The following is a 21,524-nucleotide window of genomic DNA, read 5'->3' as shown; positions in this document are numbered from 1 at the left end:
CAAAGTAGTCGCATATATATTTGTGAAAACACACAAAAAAACCAAAAACATATACATAACAACTCTCTGGTATCGATGAGATTGTGATATTTCCCTTTGAGTCGACATGTGTATCAGTCCGCCCGGTGCTAATTACTCAACCTGTTGAAGTTTCTCTTTGACATCGTGATTCAGTGGCAAAAGTAAGTAAAGCTGTTAAATTGTTACCCTGGTTAGGTTGCTGGTACAGGTTTAATGGCATATTTGAATGGAAATAGATTTAATGACATGTTTGCTTATGTGTTTTTGTCACTAGCATTAGCTTATCTATCCATCGAGCTAGGCTAGGCTAGGCTAGGCTAGGCTAGGCTATGCTACTGGTGCCTTTTAGTGTATATTTAACTACGTACTGCTGCAATTTTTTAATATATATATGTATATATATATTTAATGTATATTATGTATATACAAGTACTGTTTTGCCTTATATCAGCCCATTACATTTACACATGGTATTTCCTTAAAAGCCTACTGAAATGAGATGTTCTTATTTAAACGGGGATAGCAGGTCCATTCTGTGTCATACTTGATCATTTGGCGATATTGCCATATTTTTGCTGAAATTATTTAGTAGAGAACATCGACGATTAAGTTTGAAACTTTTGGTCGCTAATAAAAAAAGCCTTGCCTGTACTGGAAGTAGTGATGTCACGGGTTGTAAAGCTCCTCACATCCTCACACTGTTTACAAACATGGACACCAGCAGCTAGAGCGATTCGGACTGAGAAAGCGACAATTTCCCCACAAATTTGAGCGAGGATGAATGATTCTTGGCTAAGGATAGTGAGAGTGATAGACTAGAAGAAAAAAAAGAAAACGAGGGCAGTGGGAGCGATTCAGATGTTATTAGACACATTTACCAGGATAATCCTGGAAAATCCCTTATCTGCTTATTGTGTTACTAGTGTTTTAGAGAGATTATACGGTACCCAAAAGTCGGAGGGGTGTGGCCACGGGTGTGGTGACCGCCAGTGTCTCTGAGGGAAGCCATGGAGCTGCAGGAGGACGCAAGCTCCGCACATAACTACGGTAAGAGCCAACTTATTACCACAATTTTCTCACCGAAACCTGCCGGTTGACATGTGGTCCGGATCCATGTTTGCTTGACCGCTCTGGTCCATAGTAAAACTTCACCTTTGGGAATTTTAAACAAGAAAACACCGGCTGTGTTTGTGTTGCTAAAGGCTAAAAGCTTCCCACCTCCATCTTTCTACTTTGACTTCTCCATTATTAATTGAACAAATTGCAAAAGATTAAGCAACACAGATGTCCAGAATACTGTGTAAGTATGCGATTAAAGCAGACTACTTATAGCTTGGATCGGGCTGGAAGAAAATGTCCGCTACAACCGGTGATGTCGAACGCTCGCGTCATCACACACGTCATCATACCGCGTCATCATACCGCGACGTTTTCAACAGGACACTTCGCGGGAAATTTAAAATTGCAATTTAGTAAACTAAACCGGCCATATTGGCATGTGTTGGAATGTTAATATTTCATTATTGATATTTAAACTATTAGACTGCATGGTCAGTAGTAGTTGGTTTCAGTAGGCCTTTAAATCAGGCCTGGGCAATTATTTTGACTCGGGACAAATTTAGAGAAAAAAATGTGTCTGGGGGGCCGGTATATCTATTTTTAGGAAAACTAATACAAAACCTCACAATAATGTCTGATTGAATGCTAAAATGTTATGACGGACCGCCTTAAAAAAAGGAATGGAATTTTACATTTTATTTTACTGAATGAGACACCCAGAATGTGCATGAAAATAAAGTATGTGGGATTTATAATATTAACTATGAAGGATAAAACACTGAATATTGACAACGTATGAACGTCACATCGACTCTTGTCGACATATTTTACAATCAAGCGAAATGCAACAAAACAGCGAAATATGAACGCGAAGGGTACAAATAAACCCCACCTACAATCGGATACATCTGATATATCACTAAGCTTTGGAACTTTGTTGTGAAAATCTCCTTCCGCGTCTGTCCATGACACCTGCATTTCAAGCTGACACTCTGGAAACACTCTGTGGAAACGCTCCTCCACCCACACTGCTTGGTGACTTAGATTACCATAGTAACTAGAACAGGGGCCTCAAACTCAATTTACCTGGGGCCACTGGATGCTAAAACTGGGTGAGGCTGGGCCGCAAGAAAAATCTAGCGTGCACTTTTTAATGAATTCACCTTCTTTGAATGGCTTTCCCGCCCTAACAACTTACTTGGCAACTCTCGCAGTCTTTCCGGTAAACATCCAAACATTAGTGACCCTCTGGACAATCTCCCAGGGCAATCATTCCCCCGGTTTTCACCCGGACAACAATATTAAGGGCGTGATGGCACTGTCTTTAGCGTCCTCTACATCCTGCCGTCTTGTCCGCTTTTCCACCTTACAAAGAGTGTGCCCGCCCAGACACTTATCGTACAAGTCTTCTGCGAACCAACCAAAGCGACTGCAAGACATACTTGATCAACAGCCATACAGGTCACACTGAGGGTGGCCATATAAACAACTTTAAAGGCCTACTGAAATGAGATTTTCTTATTTAAACGGTGATAGCAGGTCCATTCTATGTGTCATACTTGATCATTTTGCCATGTTGCCATATTTTTGCTGAAAGGATTTAGCAGAGAACATCGACGATAAAGTTCGCAACTTTTGGTTGAAAGGTGGAAGGAGTAGTCGTCAGAAAAAATGGTGTAAATAGGGCTTTGGAAAAAACGGAATTCTGGTAAATGCTGGAATTTTTTGGAACTTGGAAAAAGAGCCTTATTTTTGAATTTCCAGAAGTGTCGAATATGTTGAAGGTGGAATGGTTGGGATAGGTTGAAAAATGTGGAAATGGTGAAAGTTAAAAAATGGCCAATTCATATTGAATGGGAAAAATGTCCCGTAAAAACTTGGAAATCTGGGAATTTTTGAAATTTTTGTCAAGGGAAAGCCCGCGATTCCTGAATAGGCTGAATAGTTAGAAGTTGGAACGGGTCGAATCGGGTGAAATATGTGGAAGGTAGAGTGCGCCAAAATCTGGAGAAGAAGAAGAAAAAGAAGATTAATAATAAATTGATGAATTCTTGGTTTAGAAAATCACATGTGTGCTTTGGAGCAGTCACGCTAATATTAAAGGAATCAATCAATCAATGTTTACTTATGTATAGCCCTAAATCACAAGTGTCTCAAAGGGCTGCACAAGCCACGAAAATAAAACTACAAAAAAGATACGACAAAAAGTTTGGTGCTATTGTATTGTAGCATATTGCTTATTCTCTCGGCTCATGAGGTTGTGTAGGTGTACCTAATGTTGTGGCTGCACAAGAGCGTAAACACACAGTTCAGGGTTTATAGTCCGTCAAATGCAGCACACAACAAATCTCTTGTAAATCAAAAGGATTGGAAGGTGTTTGTTCATCAGGGATTTTACTTGCTGCTTCTAATCGTGCCTTTGAGCATTTGGGACGTTTGGAAAACCCTTTCATCTGTTTTTCTGCTAAGTCATCTGCTGCACCCTGACTGCAAAAGAAAAAAGTAATTCTGAGGATTATGTCACTGACGTTTCCCCCCTCTAAACACAAGCAACGAGGCAAATGTCATGAAGTACAAAGCATCCCAGTTGAAATGAGGCTGTGAGGTTGACCCTGCACGATACACAAGAGCATCGATGAGAATGTGGCGTAAGACAAAGTCATGTGGCCAACTTTCTAATACAGCCAGAGGCGAGAATTGAACACAGAGTTTAGACGTCATGCTGCAGTAGAATCATGAGACTTGTTATCTCACAAGCAGCTTAAGGCTCTTTTCAATGTGCTAGAGGGATTCAAAGCTTCAGATTCGAAAGACTAAAGTTGTTTGGCATCCTTTTAGAGACTAATTTGTGTCTTTTAATAACGTGCAATACCACAGATTCAGGCTGGTATCGACGATACCGATGCTTTGTGCAAATATAGCTAACGTCCATCCATCCATCCATTTCCTACCGCTTGTCCCACTCGGGGTCACGGGGCGTGCTGGAACCTATCTCACTGCACTCGGGTGAAAGGCGGGGTACACCCTGGACGATTCGCCACCTCTTTGCAGGTGTTGGATAAATTTGAAAAGCTGTGTATTTTCAAATAACATAACAATCTGATAAACAATAAGAAATAAACAGCAAAAAAATAAAAAAGCTGAATTTTTAAAAAAGTAATAATAATAACTTAGTCACCTATAACACAAAGCTTTGTTTTTAGCATTTAAAAATATATATGGGGCCATATAATAAAATGCCCCCTTCATATCATACCATAAAAATAAAATATACCTAAAATAAACAAAGTTTAGTGAGATAATTAATAAAATAAAACCATACTAACTCGTGAATTAATTAGAAAAATTACAACAACCATGATACAGTACACTGTAAAATGTGTACCCAAACATTATTTTTGGAAAAGCAGAATTTTTGACACACTAAGTTATGCATTTAAACAATCGTATTATTTTTATTCTGTTCTTACATGAAGAAAAAAATGTAAGAAAAAGAGCAAGAAAGAGGTATTTAATGAGAAAAAGCTAAAAATGACTTAGTCATGTAAAATACATAGATGACACAATATCAGCTTTTAGCATTTTTTAAAGTAAAAACATATCAATACTTTGACTTTTCAGTATGCAGCCCTTGGGGAAAAAGTTTGGACACCCCCTAACTACAGTATCAAAGGTATCGTTATTTTGATTTGAGTATTGATATGAAATTAAAAAAAATGTGACATTGAATTTATGTTACTGAATATTTTATGTTTGAATTTTGCAATTTTTAAAATTTATTTTGTACAAAAAATTAGGCTGACAATTTCATCTAATAAAAATGTATGCGTTGAGAAATGAAGAAATTAAGTTTGTTAAAATGTTGTGTTTTCAAATTTACTGTAAAAAAATTCAGTGCAGAAATATTTGTTGCCTTAAAACTCAAGACCCACTTCCAATAAATCCACCCTGTCTCAGAAGCAGCCAATGAGGTGTCAAGTTTGCAGTCATGTAACGCGGGACACGTGACTCCTTAACGTCTTCAGTTTTGAAGCAACAAATATCGACACATTTAATTAGATTTTTACACAAAATTTTTACTCACTGAATTTTAAAAAACATTGTATTTTCACAAACTGAATTTTTAGACACAAATTGTGCTCAGAATTTTTCATTCATTGTAAGCATCATTTGAATTAAAAAAAAAATAAATTTAGTGATCAAAAAAAGATTTCATAATCCATATATCCATTTTATACCGCTTGTTCCCTTTGGGGTTATCTCAACTGCATTTAAAAAACAAAAATTCACCTCCATACATCTTTAACTGTCTTTCATTTCAACTTATAGTTGATGGGATAATGTTTGACTACCACTTAGCCTAGAAACTAGTAGAAGTTGAGACAGCAAGTGAACTGAAGATGAGTAATTGTTTCATCAAATTTTTTACTAAAACACATCATTATTAGCAACATTGTCTGCTATTGTCCAGTACAGTCAATAGACATAACTGTTTGATAACTATTAAAAGGTCCCTCCAAAAACGACTTTTCATGTTAACTTGTGTCCATAGGGTTTTCCTCAGGGACTTGACCGCTCCTGGTCTTCAGAAAGCTATATGAGCCTGCTTAAGGACAACTTTGTGAAAAGGCAAGCTTCTCTACACATCTTGAAATGCTGCCTGGAGCTCCGCCAACTGTCTGCTACAAACATGGGAGCTGTAAGTTTGATCATTTTTGTCAGTGTAAATTCTAACCTAGTATGATGATATTGTTACAATGTGAATGCAATGTTAGCTAGAGTTGGGCGAAATGGCTGTCAACTGTATCACAAAATAAGTGTTTTGTATGGATAATTATTCATATTTTCTATGACCAATGTGGAAAAAAAGGACCAGGAGAAAACATGCTGAATTTAAAGAATTTTATTCTTAATTTAACTTTCCTCTAATTATAATCCCCTCAACCATGAAGACGGAAAGGAAATGTAATGTCAACACAAGCATGGAAAACACTCAATCAATGTAACCAAAATTCTAAAATCAAGAACACTTGACAATAACTTCTTAAAATGAAGGTGAAAAATATCCATCCTTCCATTTTCTGCCAATTATTCCCTTTGGGATCACGGGGGGCGCTGCTGCCTATCTCAGCTACAATCAGGCGGAAGGCGGGATACACCCTGGACAAGTCGCTACCTCATCGCAGGGCCAACACAGATAGACAGACAACATTCACACTCACATTCACACACTAGGGACCATTTTAGTGTTGCCAATTAACCTATCCCCAGGTGCATGTCTTTGGAAGTGGGAGGAAGCCGGAGCACCCGGTGGGAACCCACGCAGTCACGGGGAGAACATGCAAACTCCACACAAAAAGATCCCGAGCCCGGGATTGAACCCGGGACTACTAATGACCTTCGGATTGTGAGGCAGACGCACTAACCCCTCTTCCACCGTGAAGCCAGGTGAAAAATATGGACTATGTAAAATATGCTTAAGTGGAACAAAATAGTGCAAAAGGTAAACATGGAAAAAGCAGAGAACTATTTTCTGCATATTTAGTGCTCTAAAGCAGTGGTTCTCACCACTTTTTTTCAGTGATGTTCCCCCTGTGAAATTTTTTTTTAATTCAAGTACCCCCTAATCATAGCAAAGCATTTTTGGTTGGAAAAAAAGAGACAAAGAAGTAAAATACAGCACTATGTCATCAGTTTCTGATTTATTAAATTGTATAACAGTGCAAAATATTGCTCATTTGTAGTGGTCTTTCTTAAACTATTTGGAAAAAAGATATACAAATAACTAAAAACTTGTTGAAAAATAAACAAGTGATTCAAATATAAATAAAGATTTCTACACATAGAAGTAATCATCAACTTAAAGTGCCCTCTTTGGGGATTGTAATAGAGATCCATCTGGATTCATGAACTTAATTCTAAACATTTCTTCACAAAAAAAGAAATTTTGACCATCAATATTTATGGAACATGTCCACAAAAAAATCCAGTTGTCAACACTGAATATTGCATTGTTGCATTTCTTTTCACTGTTTATGATTCATATTTTGTTGAAGTATTATTCAATAAATATATCTATAAAGGATTTTTGAACTGTTGCTATTTTTAGAATATTCAAAAAAAATCTCACGTACCCCTTTGGCTTACCTTCAAGTACCCCCAGGAGTACGTGTACCCCCATTTGAGAACCACTGCTCTAAAGGGTGAGCGCAGGCTCAGGTGTTGTGGTATTACCGGTCTTGGTGGGGACGAGCGCCCTGCATAATTTACAGACCAGATTGGTCTGACTATGATCAGTTTTAAATAAAACAAAAAACAAAAAAACAGCCATACTGTCGAGGTGACTTTTTTCTGTTTTATCCCGAATTTTTTTTTCTTTTCTCACTCCATGTAAAGAATCAACCGTGAGACAACAAGATTGGAGCAAACAAAATTCATTGTTGATACTGTTACCTGATTGACTGTTAGCGTGTCCATTACCTGATTTACTGTTAGCGTGTCCATTCATCCCATCCATCTTCGACTGCTTCTCTCTCTCTGGGCTGCAGGGGTGCTGGAGCCTATCCCAGCTGCACTCAGGCGGAAAGTGGGGTACACACTGGACAAGTCGCCACCTCATCGCAGGGCCAACACAGATAGACAGACACTCCCAGTAATCAGTGATCGGTTACCAGAGAGCAAGTGCCTTTTTTCATGCAACCTACCTTGCTGTGTAACTTCCGCTTTATTCCGACATAGCCGGAAAAAAAATAATAGAAAGTTTTATTGAACGCATTTTTTTATTGATATTGATTCCGAGCTTTTGTAATAAATATTCATATTTTTGTAGCGCCCTGTCCAATCTAGCTCACATAGCTATGCTAGTGTTGCTACAATTTGTGTCTTGTCTCAGTTCTCAATGTTACATTGTTGTGATATGTGGCACCTATGGACCAATGCAGTGTTAGTGTTTGTTTAAAGTGGATTAAGAACACAGTTGTACTTCTTGGGGACGCACCTTGTGTCGTAGAAACAAACAAACGCAACTCATTTGCATTAAAGATACAGACACTAAATGACATGTTCCAGTAGGGCTTACTAAAAGCACTTGTCTCGTTTCCAGCATCAAGGCTAGATTGTGGATAACACACTTCCAATACAGCCTACCCTAATCTTTCATCTTAAATGTATAGTATTTTAAGCTGCTTCCCGCTAGTGAAATGTCATGCAGGGTCACCCCTTCCTCTACGCAGATCACATGCTACGCATACGGCCCTGCGATTTGTGCCAATAAGTGCATGTAAAATGTCAATTCATGAACGTCAGGGCGCTTCATACGAAATTTTATCAGAAACATATTCCTAGCCCCTTCCTGCTCTGTAACTAATAAGAAAATAATGGTAAATTTATCTGGACATTAGCAGCGGTACTGTACAGGGTTTTAATACCTAGTTGTGTCAAGAAGGTTTACAAATATATGTTGTTGATTCTAATAGATATCACCAAAGATGCTAAAATGTGGCTTTAAAGTGGCAACAAATTAGATTAGTTTCTTAGATGTATTATTATCACTGTAGGACGAGAGATAGCAAAACATGCCACTACACACCGTAGGAAGTTTTACTAACCGCAAAGCTAGAGCTCTTGAATGTCAACATAAGTGGATGAATTGATACAAATATTAACAGTAATGATGCCATGTACAATCTTATTTGGTTGATAATACAGTAGATAGATTGATATTTTTTACTAATGAAGATATTTAGTTTTTTGTTATTGCTTACAAACTCAGGAACTATGTCCCTGGACACGGGAAATCTGTGGGAATTTACATTCGAGCTAGTAATGATTTAAATATTTAATATGGTCGCACTGTCATTCTCTGTTTTGTCTGATTATAATTGTGATTAAATGTTGAATCGTTCAATAATCTGGAACGACCAAATCTTCCCCTGTAACTACTTATTAATGGATGGACAATCAAAATGTGTAGTTCCGCCCAAAACTAATGTGAAGTATCTAAACAACAGTTTATTACCTTCTAAGTATACTTGCCAACCCTCCCGATTTTCCCAAGAAACTCCCGAATTTCAGTGCCCCTCCCGAAAATCTCCCAGGGCAACCATACTCCCGAAATTCTCCCTATTTGCGCCCGGACAACAATATTGGGGGAGTGCCTTAAAGGCACTGCCGTTAGTGTCCTCTACAAACTGTCGTCACTTCCGCTTTCCCTCCATACAAACAGCGTGCTGTTGTAGCCTCATAATATATACGCCCTTAACACACACACACACAAGTGAATGCAAGCATACTTGGTCAACAGCCATACAGGTCACACTGAGGGTGGCCGGATAAACAACTTTAACACTGTTACGAACATGCGCCACACTGTGAACCCACAACAAACAAGAATGACAAACATGTTTCGGGAGAACATCTGCTCCGTAACAACATAAACACAACCGAACAAATACCCAGAACCCCTCGCAGCCCTAAATCTTCCGGGACGCTACAATATACACCCCCGCTACCAGGAAGAACCCGCCCCCCAACACCGCCCACCGTAAAGCGCCCGTGTGGAAATATTTTTGTAACACGGGGGGCGGTAATGTGTCTACAAATAAAATTCTGCTTAGGGCCCCAATTTAACCAGCCACGGCCCTGGTGTCATGGGAAGGATAACAGTAGAGATGAGATGACCCACTGGAAACACCCCAGGACTTTTTTTTTGCTGTAGTTCTCATGGCCAAACAGGGCCTCACAGGTCAGAACACACTTCCTCTATTTACTAAAACATGTGGCTTAACAAACAAACCGCTCGGTCTTGTAATGTAAGCATTAGAATCTAATTGGATGCAAGATACAGTATGTGTACAGTATGTTTGTAGTGCGTGAGCACACTGTTACGTTACATTATATTAGCTACATCCATCAAACAAAAGTAGGTTTTGATTCATTTCTCAAAGATACAATATTTGCAGATCTTAACTGTGGAATGTGTCAGCTGTTTATTCTGTCTGCATAATGCATCCACATAGGGCTGAGCGATATCGAATATACTTTATATATCGCGGGTTTGTCTCCGTGCGATATAGAAAATGACTATCGTGAGTATTTGAGTATACGTTCTCATGCAGCTGCTTTTAGCTGCGTGCATTACACTACTGGCGTTTCTCACTCTTGCCTCTCCTTCTCACAGAGACATAAAAAAAACGCTCCTTCTTACATACGTCACATACTGTCGTGCGTGCAACGTCATACGCCCTGGCCGAGCAAGGAGGTAGCGGCATGGTAAAGTTAGCTGTAGCAGGTGGTACAAGCGGAGCCGTGCGAGTGGTAATATGAGACAGAAAGATGCAAATCTGGTAACAAATTGAGGAAGAATTAATTCCCAAGAAAAACAGCACGGGGTCCATCGTCTGGCGGTGGTTTGGCTTCAAGCGGGAATATGTTGAACAGACAACAGTAATATGTAAAGTATGCGGCAAAGTGTTGCTACAAATTGTAGCAGCACCACTAATTTGTAGCATCATTTGAAAAGTCACCCGCTAAAGAGTGAAGGGTGCTTGAAACTCTGCATGTCAACATCTCGGCCGGTGCCACACCAACAAAATACCCAAGCAACCAGCACTGACCCTATTAGACCGGACGTCTTCCATTTCCACATCAATAAAAAATAGTAAACAACAGAAGGAGATAACGTCCACAGTAACCTACCAGATAGTGAAGGACATACACTGTTTGATTTCCTATTATGCAGCTAATATTTATTTTACGGTTATTGAAATATCTTGTGTGACATCATGCACAAAAGTGCACTCATAGCTTGTTTTAAAATGTCTTTGACAATCTTGCATTTTCTGTTTTTAAATTACATGAATGTTTGTGCTACTGCTTAATAGCTGTTTAATAAATACAGTTTTGCTAAATTGACTTAGTTGTGATTTCCCTCTCTGCATGTTAATTTCAAATGAGCATATAGTAATGCAGTATGTACAAGAATGTTTTAATGTAGACACATAGAATCATCATACTGGTGTGATGATACGCATCAAGTGTTAATTTAAGGCTAAGGCAAAATATCGAGATACATATATCGTGTATCGTGACATGGCCTAAAAATTTCGAGATGTTATTAAAACGCCATATCGCTCAGCCCTACATCCACGTGTTGGCTAACAAAGGAAAGCTTTGAGGCTCTGCAACTTTTGGAGCCAATAAGACTCATAATATGTGTGCGTCTTTGCATACAAATGATTTTCAAGCTGCATGCCTTATCATTATACGACTCCATCTTTGTTGCAGTTCAACAAAAAAGAAAAGAATTGCAGAGCATCCCAACGTTTGCAGCAAATACCAGAAAGAGAACTTAAAGGAGAACTGCACATTTTTGCGGAATTTTGCCTATCATTCACAATCCTTATGTAACACAAGTACACAATGTTTTTTCTTTGTTTTATGCATTCTAATTAGTAAATAAATGCAATAAAAAGGAGAACTGCACATTTTTGCGGAATGTTGCCTATCATTCACAATCCTTATGTAACACAAGTACACAATGTTTTTCTTTGTTTTATGCATTATAATTAGTAAATAAATGCAATAAAAAGTCAGTTTACAATGAAGCAGTTTGGAGTCGCGCTATTCTGCCTATAAGCCCTTAAAACATCCAAATACCTCCATTAAGGTTTTATATATATATGTAATGTAGTCACAGGCACATTTATAATAACATTTAACGTTTATGTATTTTACTCACTTTAAGCATACGCGGCACATTGATTTAAAAACGGATGAAGACGCTTGTTTTTTTCTTCAATAACATCACTGATTACTCACTGCAGACTTTGCGAGAGCCAGCAGACATAATAAAAGATCACATACTGTACAATGTCTGCTGTCACTATGATGCCCACTGATATAATCTTGTTATATTCCCATTTAGACACAAGGATTATGAGTCGTTCTTCATCTTTCTCGTCATTTCCTGGTCTAAATTGGCTCTCAAAGTTTACCAACTTGTCAGAAAATGTCGTCATTCTTCTACTGTCAAGGTGAGCGATATTTTTTATTACCTAGAATAAACTTCCACAATTTCGACGCAAGAAAGCAGCTCACCATTCTGATGTCAACGTAGCAGCATAAACTAGTGATCACGACGTCACTATAAATAGTTTGTCTGCATTAGCACTTACAATAGCAATCTCAATTCAAGTTGCATAATGTTAATAGAGTATTGTTGGCGCTTTTTGAATGTTTTTTTTGTTGGGTTTAATGGGTGGAATAGAGGACCTTCCATTGGCTCAATTGTAAGCAGACTTTTATTTACGAGTTAGAATGCATAAAAATACATCTGTTTTATTGTCTTTCATAATGATTGTGAACAATACGCAAAATAAAAAAATAAAAAAGTTAAGTTCCCCTTTAGGGCGCCAAAGCCACATGTGGAGACAAAGTACATTCCTTCATGCTTTTGCTGTAGGAGGATGCAAGCCTCTTTGGTTTTGCGTCCGTCCACAACCACACGGCCCTGTGCGTGTGTTTACAGTCGCACACACACACACTCTAGCAGCCAGGCTAAGTCAAACACACACTCTCTTTTGCAAATACAAATATTCCACGTCTCATGCACATAAACATTGTCACGTAGTTTACTTTTACCCCAATCAACACATCCATAAAGCTACACCTCTTTACACACCCATCACCAGTGTCCTCATAAAAAACGTCGCTCGTCTGTCCGCTCCATCACTCTTGGCCAGCAGCCTCTCATGACGCTGACCTTCGTTGCGCTGCAGGGCCGTGTAACATCTTTCTAGTGAAAATACTGCACACACAGGACGCAGCATAGACTACAGCGGTGTGGGAGCGAGAGCTTGCCTGGCTCATGTGCAAGACATAAACCAGAGCAGACCTTCACCAAGGCCAAACAGTAATGGCAGATTGTGGTATATTCGTCCTTTCTACCTTAGGGGCTTGTGTTCATACTCTAACAGAAAATAAGTAGCGCTTCACTTTTTCCATAGCCTTATTCCATCCATCCATCCATCCATTTTTTTTACTGCTTTTGGAAAATGGAATAAATCAATTGTTACTAGTGACCTTATTTTTTTTCTTTTAAATCGGCCTGGTGATGAGTACTGCCTGGTGTCCTCAGAACACATTGCCTGTTATTCACGGCAACTACTTCAATATTTGCCTTATCAGACCAGATAATGTCAAATTTTGAAAGAAAAACATAATCAATTTTGATTTCGTAATAAGGTTGTAACATGAAATAATTTGGAAAAAAAACTGTAAGTACTTTTGGATGCACTATGTTCAATCTTCATAAAATCTTAACAGAAATGATGCCCCACTCCTGAGGCTGCATCTTTGGGAGGTTGCATTTGAATGCCAATCATGTCATAACGATGCACAACAAGGCGTCTTCTACAGCAGTTTTCTTAGTTGTTCACGGACTTTGCAGGTACATACAGTAAAAGCAATGTGTGTACCCATGTAGCATAAACAGCATGTAACGGACTCAGCTAGAAAGTAGGCGCTAGACCATCCCATTTATTACATTTACAGAATTTATGTAGGAGAGTCTGAGACCACATAGGCTGCATCCTCCAAGTAGGTAGAGCTCCTGAACTGAGATATGGCAAGAGTTTAAACAGTGATGACTGATGCCATTTTGTTTCAGGGGCAAGCAAGGATTCACAGCAGTGACCTAAACAGGCCAAATAAAGTCCTTAATCAGCATTTTTATGATCTGCAACAAAATGTAATGGATTCTGATTTTTGTAGAATTGTTTGCGTTATCCTTCTCACAAACAACTGATGATGATCAAAGCATAATATCATGCCCAGAAAGAGATACAACTTTTAACATGAATATGTATGCAACTTTATATAGCATAGGTCAGTGTTTCTTAATTATAGAGCCGGGCCGTTGATGGGCAGCAAGCGCCCCCTAGTTTCTCAACTATGGTGCATATGGGCTGCAGCGGTCCTCAGTTGTAATACACTTTCCCACCACTTTTGGCAGTAATGACAATCTCAAACAAACAGAAGTTTGGATTTAAGTCGTAGAAGGTTCTTAAGCGCAAAAAATAAGACTTAAAGGCCTACTTAAATGAGACTTTCTTATTTAAACGGGGATAGCAGGTCCATTCTATGTGTCATACTTGATCATTTCGCGATATTGCCATATTTTTGCTGAAAGGATTTAGTAGAGAACATCCACGATAAAGTTCGCAACTGTCGGTGTTAAGAGAAAAGCCCTGCCTTTACCGGAAGTCGCAGACGATGACGTCGCAAGTGTGGGGGCTCCTCACATATTCACATTGTTTTTAATGGGAGCCTCCAACAAAAAGTGCTATTCGGACAGAAAAAGCAACAATTTTCCCATTAATTTGAGCGAGGATGAAAGATTTGTGTTTGAGGATATTGACAGCGACGGACTAGAAAAAAAAAAGAGTTAAAAAAAAAAATCGCAAATGCATTGGGAAAGATTCCGATATTTTTAAACACATTTACTAGGATAATTCTGGGAAATCCCTTATCTTTTTTATTGTGTTCCTAGTGTTTTAGTGAGTTTAATATTACTTGATAGTCGGAAGGGTGTCTCGACGGGTGTCTTGACGCCAATGTCTCAGGGAAGTCGACGGCAGCTTCATGGAGGGCCCAAGCTCTACTTTTCTCCGGTAAGAAGCGACTTCTTAACCGCAATTTTCTCACCGAAACCTGCTGGTTGACATGTGGTCGGGATCCATGTTTGCTTGACCGCGCTCTGATCCATAATAAATTTTCACCTCCGGGAATTTTAAACAAGGAATCACCGTGTGTTTGTGTGGCTAAAGGCTAAAGGTTACCAACTCCATCTTTCTACTGTGACTTCTCCAATATTAATTGAACAAATTGCAAAAGATTCAGCAACACAGATCTCCAAAATACTGTATAATTATGCCGTTAAAGCAGACGACATTTAGCTGTGTGTGTGCACTGCGCTCATACTTCCTTAAAACGCATGACCTCTTGCGTACACGTCATCATTACACGACGTTTTCAAGACAAAACTCACGGGAAATGTAAAATTCTAATTTAGTAAACTAAAAAGGCCGTATTGGCATGTGTTGCAATGTTAATATTTCATCATTGATATATAAACTATCAGACTGCGTGGTGGGTAGTAGTGGGTTTCAGTAGGCCTTTAAAGTGGGGAAGCTTTATTATCTTTTGCACTTAAATTTGATTGACAATTAAACATATTAGTAAATGTTATTATTCTTTTTGTTAGAATTTGTTTTAGCACTGCGTAATTGTATGTACTCTTATTTTTCATCATTTTCAGATTCATCAGAGTCTCTTCTTTTGCAGTGTATTTGATTATCATTCACTCTTTAATTAGCTTGACCTAAGCCTTGATAATTGTCTTTGTGATTAACACATGCTTTAATTTCATTTGAAAAGATTTTATCCTGTTTAAACTGTAAATATGTTAGATGTAATTATTGAATATGATTAAAATTAGGTGTCAGATTACTAATTCGGTATTATTTTATTGGGCCACGAACTCCTCTGTAGTGGAAGAATTAGGCCCAAAAAGGTTAAGAACCCCTAGTATAGATCACATGTTAAAGTTACAGCTCTCGAGGTCACACAAATATCTGAAGGATATTGTATTTTGGGTTCCACTCCAGGACCTTTCACATGATATTTGACTCCGATTTCTTTAATGTGCTGATCCACCGCCATTTTACTCCATGAAAGTGATTTCGACCCTTTCCTGTTCTGTGCACTGCCCCAGATAGTCGTTAGCTAATACATTCAGCCAAGAAATAGCTCAAATGTATTTGAGCCTACAATTGGTGTTTGAGGATTTTACTTTGGAGTTGAGGATTCTCAACTTTATTTCCAGGGAATTGTATCAAGATTTCCAGTTACATTTGTAGTTAGTCGTAAGTCAGCCACCTCCTCTTTTCCTCGCATACAAGTTGTGCGCTGTAAGTCATTATAAATACAAATGTTCCCTCTTGCTGTATGCTCATTTGACTCTGAGCTTGTGTAGTTGTATGGTATAGTTCCCCAAAATTGTAGAATGAACAGACTGTGTCTAATCATTGTATCCTGTCTCTATATTGTCATACTATCAGAATCTGCATCAAATCGTAATATTGTCAACTATGCTAAACCCACAAACTCGCACAAAAGTATGATTGTCATTTAAGTTGGGGGAAAACTGCCAGTGTGACTTAAAGGAGACCTATTATTTCAAACCAACTTTTCTTTCCTATTGCATAAAAATATGAAATTAAACCATGAAGATTTTTCAATCTTTATGCTTTCTCCAAACGAGTTGTTTGGAGTTTGCCCAATTTGTGATGTTACTAACAAGTTTGATGTCAGCGGATTATACATGTATGGTAGAGATTTACTCCAATAGATTTGCACAAGTGTGCCATTGTAGTCCAATGTTGTAGTCAATAGGCTCTTTCTTCTTCCTTTGTCCTGTTGTTGTGGGGCAGACTGGCACGTACATGCACATGCATCCTCCGCTGTTGCCGTTTCTAATACAAAGTAGCGTAAAGTTCTAATGTAGGTCTGTCAGTAGATTCCATATGGAGGTGCTAAAAACAACAATGATAGGGAGAAGACACAGTCAAAGTGGAGGCATGTAAATAAGACCATCCACAAAATGGGGCATCCTGAACAGAAGGCCAGAAAACATCTTTAAAATGGTCTGTAAAACAGAATCCATGCAATATTTTGACCAAAGAACCACCATTACTTTTTAATATAGACCACAAGAAAACTCATAATATGACATCTTTAAAAGGTAGTTTCTCTTGAAAGAAGCCTGTTTAACAGGCTGCTATTTGGTTCTTAGAGAATGACGTAAGATTCAGCCAATGAGAGTCTTACTGTTCTGCACTCTGGGACAATGGGGGATGCTGAAATGTGGCATAGAAATAGAGTTGTGTAGTTTCTGCGATTGTGGTGGATAGCTGGAGACTTGATTAAATCTTGCAACGCGAGTAGGAGGGGAAACAAAACATCTGGTGTGGATGAGATGATGCAACAGAAGAGAGGAGGGTTTGTGTGATGCACATGTGAGCGACAAAGCAGACATTTGGGGACGTGAGAGCGACTTGGAAGAAAGTAAACAGTAAGAGAGCAAAAGCCCATGAGCTCGCACAGTCTCTCATTCTGTCAGGCAGGAAGCTGAGGTCAAAGAGGCGACCTTGATAAACCCACTTCCTGTGGAGATTCTCAGCATGATGTCCCCCCCCTTGCCTCGCCATACACAAGACCCTCAGTACAATAGAGTCCTTCTCCTCCTGGAAGATGCACAGAGGATACAGACATTGTGTGCTCTCAAAGATGTCTCAGTCTCCTGCTTCCTCCCTCCTTCTTCCCAGTCCAACTTCCTGCCTCCTCTCTATTAATGATAAACCATTTGCATCTTAACTGTTGGGAATGCCAACCCCTACACATATTTGTCAGCAAAGAAGAGCATGCTACTGGTTTTGGCAGGCCACAAGATGCTTTATGCTTTGTTCTCACACTGGGTCTGTCCAAGGACCATTTGTTAGCCTGTCCTTGTCTTGATGTACGCCAGAGACGGCTCAATGTAAATACAAAAAGTGACATATGCAAATCCTCATGATGCTCCACACGTTGTTTGTACATGTATGACACCCACTCAAAAAAAGACAGGGGAATATAATGTGTATTGTAATTGTTATACATTAAAGGCCTACTGAAACCCACTACTACCAACCACGCAGTCTGATAGTTTATATATCAATGATGAAATATTAACATTGCAACACATGCCAATACGGCCGGTTTAGTTCACTAAATTGCAATTTTAACAGGTATCCTGTTGAAAACGTCGCGGTATGATGACGCGTATGATGACGTCTCGGGTTGTAGCGGACATTTTTTTCCAGCCCGATCCAAGCTATAAGTAGTCTGCTTTAATCCCATAATTACACAGTATTCTGGACATATGTGTTGCTGAATCTTTTGCAATTTGTTCAATTAATAATGGAGAACTCCAAGTCGAAAGATGGAGGTGGGAAGCGGGGCACTGCAGCTGGCTTTAGCATCACAAACACAGCTTGTTTAAAATTCCCGAAGGTGAAGCATTACTATGGAACAAAGCGGACAAGCAAACATGGTTCTCTACCACATGTCAACCGGCAGGTTTCGGTGAGAAAATTGTGTTAATAGTCGGCTCTTACCAGAGACATCAGCGCAGCTTGCGTCCTGCCGCAGCTGCGTGGCTTCCCTCAGGGGACATTGGCGGTCACCTCACCCAGTGGCCACACCCTTCCGACTTTCAGGTACTATATAATCTCACTAAAACACTAGTAACACAACAGGCAGATAAGGGATTTTCCAGAATTATCATAGTAAATGTGTCTAATAACATCTGAATCGCTCTCACTGCCCTCGCCTTTTTTTCCTTTTTTTTTCTAGTCTTTCACTCTCATTATCCTCATCCACGAATCTTTCATCCTCGCTCAAATTAATGGAGGAATCGTCGCTTTCTCGGTCCGAATCGCTCTAGCTGCTGGTGGCTATGATAACAATGTGAGGATGTGAGGAGCCCTACAATCCGTGACACGCACATCGTCTGCTACTTCCGGTACAGGCAAGGCTTTTTTATTAGCGACCAAAAGTTGCAAACTTTATCGTCAATGTTCTTTACTAAATCCTTTCAGCAAAAATATGGCAATATCGCGAAATGATCTAGTACAGGGGTGTCAAACTCAAATACAGAGTGGGCCAAAATTCTAAACTGAACAAAGCCGCGGGCCAAAGTTGAACAACTTAACCTTTTATTAGGGACCCAAACAAGTTTTGCATTGAATATTGAACAAGCAAGGCTTATGTAACTTTATACTGACATGCAAAATTGGGGAGTCTCAGGGGAAAATCGTGAGGATTGGCAAGTATTAGAATTAGCGATGAATGCACCGTTGCTGTATAATACCAGCGGGCCAGATTTAATGTTAATTTAATACCGTCTCAAGGGCCAAAATAAATTGCATGGCGGGCCAAATTTGGCCCGCGGGCCGGAGTTTGACACCCCTGATCTAGTATGACACATAGAATGGACCTGCTATCCCCGTTTAAATAAGAAAATCTCATTTCAGTAGGCCTTTAACCTAACTATTAACCCCATTTAAAGCAGTCTTACAGCTGTTTGTGTAGCCTCAGTCCAGATATTAAAAACAGATGTTCATGAGATGGTGACGAAGGTTCTTCTAAAATGATTCCACCATTGTGTGGCACCACATCAACTTCTGAGTATTATTTAGGCTGTTTTGTCCGTATGTTACAAGGTTACTTCCTGGTTTATGGAGCATGACTATGGCCATGGTCACCGCTACGTTCCTCGGGATGGAACCCCAAAAACATTTACCCAACGCAAGGGACAAGCGATAGAAAATGGATGGATGGACTGGACTCGAATTCTGCCAAAATATTGCTACATTTTTATGAACACTGTCAGATTTTACACTAAAAGCAAGCAAGTCAATCTTCCACTACAGCACAGCTTAGCTGGCTGGTAGGGAGGTGTGTCCTACTCCCCTGTGTCAACATTGCCAGTGCAGGTGGACTGGCAGGCACCAGATGGTCAGGTCTGCAGCACCTGGACTACGCTTGATTTTAAACTAAGCTGTCAGTGCTAAATGCTGTGTGCATGGCCAAGTGACCGCCGCTGATTTGGTCAAATATTAAACATGTTAAAAACCCCATCTCAAACTGACACGCATACACAGTCTGATGCAAACATGGGTCACTCTTTTATGTGTCACATGCTCGGCCAACAGGCCAGACGTGAGGACTAAGACGCATAAAGCAACTTTTGTCTGTTGATCCGTCTCATCTGACTAACAGATTTGATAAGCGCCAAAGGCTTATTTCGTAATTTGAAGTGTAAACCCTGCTTGACATGACTGAACTTGTCATATGATCATACAACAGAAAGGAAATTGGCCAATCATACCATACACTCAATTTTGTATGTCTATTTATTATATGGGTACAGGGGTATAATGCCTTTACACTGGGATGGTACAGTGAAAGGTAATGTTTTTGTATCCATGACAATGGACTTATACAGTAAGGGACACAACAGACACACATTGTTGGCACTAAAACCGTTATGTTTCAGGATAAAATTGGCTTTTTATTTATGTTTTAACAGTAATATGTGTCTTTTTTCTTTTGTTAGCTCCATTCTCAGGTTCTGAAAGCTAAGTTTGGAAGGTGTTTGAAGTATAAACCTTCGTCATAGACATGATACCACCACAGAATCAGTCCTTGCTAATGAAGATGAACTTTTCAACAACGAATATGCTAACCTAACAAATTGCCGCTGTTATAATGTGAGTGTAATTTTAGCAGTGTAGCATTCCTAGCTATGCAAATGTTGCTAATGTTTTTGTACTTCATTCTGCTCCTTAATGTTCTGTTATTGTGCTGTATGGCGTTTAGTTGGAAAAGTGCAGCATGTAAAAAGAGGATTATTTTACAGATCCATTTTTCAGTACTTTTGAATAGAGGTTTGAAGCTGAGGCATTATGTCTGATGTCTACAGGGACGCCTCTGTATTAGTTTTAGCTTGTGCCTTGTTAGCAAGCTAACAAGTGAGACAAAGGTGTTTGAAAAATAACTAACTTTCATTTTAGCCAAAGTCAACCAGCTAAACTCGAGTACTTTTTAAAGCAGCGTCTATTTGCAATGCAATGGAAAAAAAACAGACATCAGGCACCAATGCGGAGGAATCTTAAGATTAAACATACAGTATATTAAATAGCTATCATTTTAAAAAATTTTAATGATACAATTCTATACATTGAGTCTATTAGAGTGCTGACACTGCCATGAGTTAATCAATGTTTTTTCACCTTTTCACAAAATGATTTTTTTTTTTTAGGAAGTTAGGTTTTTGTTTTTTTACTGCTCCTATGTTAACTGCTTCTTTTATACATTAACAAGGTTAATTGTTTTTTTTTCACTTCACCTTTCCTTTCTTTTAAATTAACATTTTGTTATTCATTTTAATTGTGGGGCAGCATGGTGTAACATGGGTTAGTGCTTGTGCCTCACAATACGAGGGTCCTGAGTTCAATCCCGGGCTCAGGATCTTTCTGTGTGGAGTTTGTATGTTCTCACCGTGACTGCGCGGGTTCCCTCCGGGTACTCCGGCTTCCTCCCACCTCCAAAGACGTGCACCTGGGGATAGGTTGATTGGCAACACTAAATTGGTCCTAGTGTGTGAATGTGAATGTTGTATGTCTGTTTGTGTTGGCCCTGCGACTGGGGCGACTTGTCCGGGGTGTACTCCGCCTTCCGCCCGAATGCAGCTGAGAAAGGCTCCAGCACCCCCCGCGAGCCCGAAAGGGATAAGCGGTAGGAAATGGATGGATTTTAATTGTGAATGAGCTGCACAGTTACAG

At 39.3% G+C, this 21,524-nt stretch overlaps 1 long non-coding RNA gene across 3 annotated transcripts in view; it reads left to right on the top strand.

The window, feature by feature from the left end:
• The first annotated feature begins 55 nt into the window (after window positions 1-55).
• Window positions 56-21,524, top strand: part of LOC133535151 (uncharacterized) — a 100,606-nt gene continuing 79,137 nt past the window's right edge. For 2 of the 3 annotated variants that reach the window (XR_009802161.1, XR_009802159.1), the window contains exons 1-3: window positions 56-182; window positions 945-1,068; window positions 5,633-5,779. This is a non-coding gene — a long non-coding RNA (uncharacterized LOC133535151). Of the gene's footprint in view, window positions 183-944; window positions 1,069-5,632; window positions 5,780-7,628; window positions 8,939-21,524 lie in introns of those variants that run through there. The other variant, XR_009802160.1, reaches the window with a different exon arrangement.

The sequence above is a fragment of the Nerophis ophidion genome, linkage group LG02 (genome assembly GCF_033978795.1).
Source record: "Nerophis ophidion isolate RoL-2023_Sa linkage group LG02, RoL_Noph_v1.0, whole genome shotgun sequence".
Lineage (NCBI taxonomy): Eukaryota > Metazoa > Chordata > Actinopteri > Syngnathiformes > Syngnathidae > Nerophis > Nerophis ophidion.
Note: the sequence above shows the minus strand (reverse complement) of the source record. Positions and strands in the feature narration are given on the sequence as shown.